We start from the raw sequence: 8608 nt of genomic DNA, 5'->3' as shown, positions 1-8608 counted from the left end.
ATGACCTTATACCTGTGAAGAACAGGGAATAGCTCATTGCATGATAGAGCTGCAAAAAACTCTCCTCACAGAGGTAACATTGACAAGGAAAACCACCTTACACTTAACATTCCTCAGAGATATATATTTTATAGGTTCAAAAGGAGCATGCTGCAAAGATTAAATCCCCAGATTGAGATCCCATGACATCACTGGATGTCTAGGAGGAACCACATGAGCGACCCCTTGTATAAAGGCCTTAACCAAGGAATAATAGACCAAACGCCATTAAAAAAAAAAGGATAGGCAAGGCCAATATTTGTCACTTGAGTGTACTCATAGCCAAGACTTTTACAATCTTGATTGAAGAAGGCCAGAATTCATCGTACCTGGAGGGCTAAGCAAAGTTAGCCCACCAGGTGAGATTGTACACCTTCAGAGAGTTGGACTACCTGCCCGCAAATGCCCAGGTCCTGAGGGATAGAGGTCTGTCTGACTCAGTGTAGGAATAACACTCATGACTTTATCAGCAAAGTCATCAAAGCCAGCGACCACTAAGCAGGATGTAATACCGGACCCTGAGACAGGAGGTCCCGATAGTCTGGAAGCGGCTATGGGGAGTCTGCCAGCGTTGGAAGAATGTCCACATACTGCACTTTTCTGGTCACTTGGGAGGCATGAAGATCAGTGGAATGTCCACTCCTGGAATTTGCACGGTGACAGGGTTGGAATGTAAAGTTCTGCCCATGTCATGATCAGGTCAGCTTCTCTTGGAAACGTATGACTTCTAGTTCCTGCTCAATGGTTGATGTATGCCAAGGCTGTGGTTGTGTCGAATTGGACCCTTATGGCCACTGCAGTTGAAGGAAGGACTTCCGTGTCTCCAATGCTGGGTTGGAGTTCCACCAAGCCAGTGAGGTTCTCACCTTGACCGACAGGCGCATGGGGCGATCCAGAGTGAGAGTCCATTTGTCCCACACAGTGAGAATGCTCAGTTGCAGTACTCTGAATTGAAATGGAGCACGTGGAACTGCCTTAAAAGGAGGCCACCATCAGACCCAGGTCTGTCAAGCAGAATCTCACCAGGGGCTGGTTCTTGGCCTGTAGGGTATGCACCTCTACTTCCACACCCTCCTTTTCCTCATCATCATCCAACATTAAGGCAGTATAGGAAAGAGTCCTACAGTGAGTCGGAAGGGAAAGGGGGACTATTCTTGTGCCTTCTGTATTGATCATGGCAGATATCTGTCCCATAAAAAAAGTAATCAAGGCTGCAAAATCTTCCTTGCTAAAGCACAAAGAATGTGGCACACCTGAAGGGATGATGGACACATTAAAAGAGGGCAGAATGCTAAATAGTGGGCTAATATACGTACCATGTGGAGTAGAGTCCCCATGGGAAACTTCAGGTAATTCCACACTCCCATTATTAGCAGTTGTGCTGGCTATCCCTTTCACCCTGTCCCTTTGCATTTAGAGTCCGACATAGTGAAGGACCCACAGGGTACTCACAGACCAGCACCAAGGGTTCTTAGAAGAAAACACCAGTGACATTACTAGGAACATTACTAGTTCATATGCTAAATTTTAAACATATTACTTTGCCAGGCTGAACTTTTTCCCTATACTTTCTAACAAAACTAATGCTGGTAAAATGTCTTAGTATGTTGCATCTGAGAGAAAAACACCAATGGCGCTGCTCGGCACCTGGGGATGTCCTACACACCTGGTGGACGTGTCCCATGCTCAGCAGATTTTGGGCTCAAACATTCCGTGTCCTCAGAAGTCTTTTCCAGACTACATTACCCAAAGACCCATGGTTCGCACTTTTACATCTTAAACCAGCAACTCTCACGAAATCACAACACAAACTTGCAGTGTACATACTACCAGCTGCCAAACAGGCCATAGCTTAGGCCTGGAAAAAGCAATTTGTACACTTCGCAGAGGTGACACGCAGGATAGATTTCTTTTTTATCAATGAGAAATTATCTACCATCCTCCTGGATACACAGAAAAACTTCCTGAAAACCTGGGATCCATTGATACAATACGCCCACCCTTCCATGCCACGGGAGAGCCTGACAGCCGTTTGACCGATTGGGTCTTCAGGGGGCCGCGGCTCACGGAAACGACTGACACCACATCCTTTCCCCCCCCTCTCTTTGCCCCCACTGGAGAATTGTCTCCTTACTCCCTTCTTCTTCTTTTCTTACTTCTTTTCTCTAATTCTCTTCTGACCAAGATAGTACAAAAATGCTTGAAGGCCGAGTCCAAGGGATGTCACACACTAGGTTATGGGCATCAAACTTGGAATCGTCGGCCCATTCATTGGTAGCCTCAAATATACAATCTTCTGTTGTAAGATTGATATCAGGCACTCCAAGTTAATGTTATTGAATATTTCTTAATATCTTATGAGCTTTTCTGATTACTATATGGATCTTGCTATTTGTTAGAACCATCCTGAAACATTTGTTAAACCCATTTTAATGCGATGATGTATTCTCTACATTGCTAACATGTGATCTTGAAAAACAAAAACTCAATAAAAATTTTGTGAAAAAAAAACCCACCAATGGCATTCTATGTAATAATTGGCAATCACACTAGGCCGTGTTCTTAGATGCCAAATGGGCAGTCACTCAGCCTTTCGAGGACACTAGGCAAAAAAATGTACGTGGCAAGCTGTCATTTTTTTTTTTCATACAGTCATTCACAAGCCAGCAGGCTGTGGAAAAGACCAGGCACTGTTGCCTACCTCTTGCTGGAAGCCATCCACCAGCAGCTGGCAACATAGACTATTCCTGTTTGTCTATATTAACCTGGGCAGCAGCCCCAATGATATTCACATTGATTCCCTTTTATCTAGCCTAGACCCTAGGTGACCACACACCCTTATCTTGCTAGTGTCAGCGTTAGGACTCTAAACTAAGCTTCTGCAAAGTTAGAATTATGAAGCTGCCATTTAACATTTAAATCTAATTATTTGGCTTTCATAGTTGGGACAATTTAATCTAAAAATGTTGCCATAATCTTTATTATTACAGGTTGGAAAACTAATATCGTACCATATTTAACACAACTGACCCTTGCTGTGCAAAAAAGACAGGCACTTAGATTTGCATTTTGGCTACCATGGATGGCTATTGCTTCTCTTTAATATGTTATGACTAGGTCTCTCCTAGGAAAAGATTCTTCTGCTATGATGTTACAGGACCTTTTCCAGCTCTATCACACAGCATGATATCCTCAACCAAAAAATGTTGTGCTTTCAAATATGTATGTGAAATGTTAACTTAATACATACAGTATCTTATTATAACAACCTAATATTTTATCATATTCAAAATCAAACATTCGTGCTCAAATTAATGTGCAATGGTGCCCTAGACAAAGTCGTCAGAGACTAAACGTATGTCAGGCGGGGTTTTCTGCTGCTCTGAGGTGGAGTTTCAAGTACAGTACTGTGTATGTGCCTGTGAGTGTGGGGGCCTTGACTTACATTCTGTGTTTTGCCATTTGTTCAAGAGTTTACATGTGAGGAGTTTTTATCAATAAAGCATTTTAATGTGGAATGGTCTGCACAATAAATTATTTTCTGCTTTGATTTTGATGGTGATGAACGGAGCCTCTCATGCGAGCAGAAAAAGCAGTTGGTTCATTACTGGAGATCGAGTGTGTGGATCCTTACAAGCAGGTTAACCCTTCCTGGAAACAAATGGGGACAGGTTTGTGTGACCATGTATATGAGTGTTCTAATTTGAAGGTGAGAAGCTACTCTGGATGTTTATCACTGACGAAGACACTGGCTGAACTTTTTTATCACATAAGTGGATGAACAATTCACCAGCGTTTTATGTGGTTTACAGTCACGTTTATGAACACTATATTGGACTGATTATATAGGTGCATGAGTACTTGTTCATCAGTTGGATATTTTGCACCATTGCTCATTAATTTGATTTTGAATGTTATTTATAAAAAATATTAGGTTGTTATAATATGATATGTATTAAGTTACCATTTCACATACATATTTGAAAGCGCAACACTTTTTGGTTGATTATATTTGAGATAATTAATTATATTACACCAGTGTTGCTGCATAACACATTTGGTGCGGGATAATTTGAATATTATTTTGGCACAGCATTATATAATGGAGTTGTACACTAAATTGGAGTGTAAATATGTTCAGAGATTACATATAGTGATTGCAGAAGTTCATCCTGTTAAAACAAGCTTGCTTTGTAACTTAACTTGAGTTCTTCAGTGCTGATATCATAGTGCCCACTGATGGGAAGGTTTTTTTTTAACAATTCTGTAGCATATGGGATAGGAGCAATTAAAAGAGATCAGTGTTCTAAATAAGACTTACTTGTCAATAAAGATAGTGTACAAAAAAGTGAAGGATTGACCATGTTGCTGTGGCCAGTTTCACATTGAAGGTGCCTTTCCTTCACAAGGAACCTATATCCTAGTATCCTTTATAGCTTCCTGTATCTTATGAATGGTCTACTATTCTGTAAAACACACATCTGGTATGGTTGTTCTACTTTCGTATTAACATTTATAGGCTGTTACAGAACACTGAAAGTAAGTAATGTGACTTCACAGGCTGTTTCAATATATTTTTTGTATGTAACATTATATTTTTATATATATATATTTATTTGCACACATACAGTATATATTTCCTCCATTATACAGCACCTGTACTGTATATATTATATGGCCAGTGCACATGAACTTTTGCAGTGTGTATTACAACCTCAACAATGTACTTCTCTTATTTACTAATTTTTGTTCTGTTCGGGATAGCATTGAGAGCATTTTGTTATATCTGTCAAAATATCAGAACTACCTTGTGTCTCGTGTTTTCTGCCATCTCGAAGAGCCTATTTAGCTGTTATAGTTCTTATCTTAGGACTACGAGTCAGAGGGAGTGGTTGAGTAGTTTAGCATAATAAAATTTGCAGGGCTGTCACCACTCAGTCAACACAAATGCTGTCAGCCCCAAATAGGAAATTAAGAACTGAATGCATTTCTGCCAGTGCATGGGTAAATGTGCATTCATTGAGGAGATGTACTGCATACTTTTTTTGCCGTGACAAACTATTTAGGGTCAGTTCAGATTGTATTCAATAAAGCGTCTACATTTTTAGAGTAAGAGTATGTACTCCCTAATAATCCCTTTTCAAGGTATAGAAACTACAGAAAGTGTTATGTTCTATCTGTAAAAATAATTGATAAAAGGGCAGTGAGGCATTGAGCAGTTTAGCAAAAAAAAAATAAACTGGTCAGGGCTGACACTATTCAGTCAACAAAATGTGTGTTGTCAGTCCACAAAGGGAAATTAGTAGCTAACAGCATTTCTGGCATGGCAACAGATACGTTTCTCTACTTGCAAGGTTTAAAAGGGATAAAACACAGGGAAATATGCATGTACTGCAGATATATTCCAAATCTGCTTTTTAATCTTTTGCCATGACACTTTAAAGGGTTATTAAACCCTCTGCTAGCAAGCAGTAGATATATGCAAAAAGTGTAAAAAAAAAACCCGCTTTGAAAAGGGTTAATACTTACCTGTGTCTTCCCTACGCACTTCCGTCCAAAAATATGAAAATTCTCGGGCGGTCGCAAAGCATCTTGGTGCGGGCGCATGCGCAGTTCACATTTTCGGCCAGGACGCGAGGAGAGACGCAAGGTAAGTCTATGGAGCAGCGTGCACCCGCATGCAGACACCGACAGGAAGTGCCAGCAAGCTCAGAGGAGTCAGCGCTGGATCGGAGACCCGCTGCAGCGCTGGAGGGACAGATGTAAAGTGCTTTAATTAACAATGGGGGGAGGGAAAAAGATTGTTTACTTTAATGTCACTTTAAGTGCAGTTGCAGAATTGATCTGTAGACCAGTAGGGGCTAGATTCTGGTTGGGTGCTATGGAGTATTGCTCTTACGAATAAGTCATATTTTTTGGAATATGGCTGTTGGTCAGTTTGTGTTTTGCTTTGATTCCTCCATACAATTCAATGTGAACATTTAGTAAATACAACTCAAATGCCTCTAGCCCATGGGTTACATGAATACATCTGTGTACACACATAGCTAGTGTTGGTTTTAGTGTGTGTATAGTGTGTGGTGTACAAACACAAACTGAAGTCACAAACTAAATACAGAAAACTGAAAGCTTTAATTGTAAACATATTTGCTGCTTTTTATACCTAATAGGTAACCATTCTCCCAGAAAAAAACAAAAAACATAGTATATATACCCAGTCTGTTTCATGCTCCAAGGTGAGCAAAAATAACAAAGGACACAGTGCTGTGAATAGCAATAATATCATAGAGAATAATATCATATAGGAAAGCATTCATGTACACCAAAGTGTTTATGTTGTCAGATGGGGAGAAAGTTCTCAGATCATAATACATTACAATGCACTTTTTTTTTTTTATTATTAACATACATATCAAGGTATTTTCAGGCTTTCTGGTCTGTTTAACAGAAGACAAAGAATAGTTTAATAACTTCCTCGAAACTACTACTTTTAGAAAAAAAAAAAAACTTTTTTTTAAGGTTACTTCTCAATACCAACAAATGTTATGCAACCATTGCTGCCTTAGCTAGCAGTAAAGTGCAAGATAAGTTGCCACATTTATATCATAACCATGCTTTTAGCATCATTTACAGAGGTCGTGTTCAGCACCTCATTACTGGTAGAGGAGTATTTGCCTTGCTAAAAAATACATATTTCCTTTAAGGTTAAGAGTTTTTTTTTTTGTTAACTTTGTGTTGAGTCCCTTTGTTATCATGTATGAAAGTGCCTAGTGAATAGCTTGTCTTATTCAATAAATGGGAGAATCAGCCCACTTTCCAGCAGGAGGCATCGAAGCTAAGAAATGCAATTTACTATTTCTCTCTGTGTGTCAAGCCAACCAAGCATGAAATGGTGCCAAAGCGAAAACTAGGCCTCGCCTATGAAAACTGGCAGAAAAGTGGAAACGCTGCCCCAAGCAACCACTATTTTCATTTAGTAAATAGTACTAGTAAAATGACCGGCTTCTGTGGGCAATAAATTTTCCTGCAGCTTTTTTTTCTAAGGACCACTGTTCCACAGCAATTTCTGAGGCAACCGAGATTTAAGAAATAAATATCTGCAAGTGTAACTTGCTCCTTTAAGTATGTAACGATTCCACTAGCAAAGGAATGCATTTGACAGAAATATTTTAATGAGAAGGTATACACAGCAATCTATTGTCTGAAGAGTAAATAACCAGTTTGATAAAACAACGCTCAACCAACGCTCACATGATATCTGGTTACAAGTCATTGCTGCAGTTTTTAACCAGAAGTGGGACAACCCACCCCATGAACATACATAATTACAAAGTATACAAAGGCTGGCCGTAGATGGGATGATATTGGGAAACATTTGATGAAAGGTTGACAAATATTTCTTGGAGAATAAAGAAAAATTCTAGGAATTCAAGTGAAAACAGCAGAAATACATTCTTTAATTGTTTTATGAAGCTCTTAATGGGGTAACTGGATTTTCTCTGTAATCATTTCCACTTTAAACAGTGGCAGATAACTTGTGGACTGTAATTGTCCCGTATGCTGAACATTTGTCTGTATGATACATTTTAGAGAGCTGCAAATATTTTTCAACACGGAAAATGATTTTGATCAATATTTTCAATTTCAGTGATCAGTTTTGTGCTCAGAATTCTACATTGAAGTTCTTAGAGTAGTCTTTAAATATTCATCAAAACTTTCCCAAATCATCCCGTCTGTGGCCAAGCTAAAGAAACAAGGTTTTCAATAACTGAACACACATTCATAAGACTGTTTACATTAAAACTACAACTAAAAGGTTCCTGTATGACATACTATGCGATACACAAGCCTCACAAAGCAAATATCTTCCTTTACCGTCCCCCCCTTCAGTTGTGCTTGCCACACTCCCACTCCTAGACACTGCAGCTCACAGTGGGAGAGTTTCAGCGGAGGAAGTGCTGTCAAACCAGAAAGCAGTGGGCAGGACTAGGTTTGGCCGGGTGCTCACTGTCAAGCTACAGGTGTGTGAATCAGCTGTAAAAAAAAAAAAGCAGATAGCCACGCTCCCTGCAACATTTTTATCCCTCCCACTGTAGTGCAAACAGGCACAGCATACATGAGGGTGGCAACTCTGCTCTGAATTCAGGAGCAGTGCAGCATTGTTGCCACAATATCACAGAAAACTGCATTAGGTGGACTTAACTTGCATGCTTAAATGTGGGACTCTGCAGAAGGACTGCAAGAGAAAACTGTAAGTGCAGATCCATTATTAATTAAGCGCTGCAGCACATATTTATTTTTTATGGGGGTCTACTTTTAAGTTTGTCTCTTTCACATATCTACTTGAATAATAAAATTGCTTTAGTTACTCTTTAGGAAAACACTTTCTCTGAAACAATCTCTTCCAAGTCACCTACAAACATTCCCGTGGATGTACCTCTTGGATTAACACATCGATTACAGTCGGAACCACACCACGAGTGCCCCGATCTTCCATACCGGCCGTCCATCTCCAGATCCTGGCAATCACGCGTAAGTGCCACCACCTTCAGTCTTCATTACTACTTCG

The sequence above is a fragment of the Nanorana parkeri genome, unplaced genomic scaffold, assembly GCF_000935625.1.
Source record: "Nanorana parkeri isolate BGI_ZX_2015 unplaced genomic scaffold, ASM93562v1 scaffold104, whole genome shotgun sequence".
In the NCBI taxonomy this organism is placed as follows: domain Eukaryota; kingdom Metazoa; phylum Chordata; class Amphibia; order Anura; family Dicroglossidae; genus Nanorana; species Nanorana parkeri.
The sequence above is the reverse complement of the archived record's forward strand: the minus strand, read 5'-3'. Positions refer to the sequence as shown.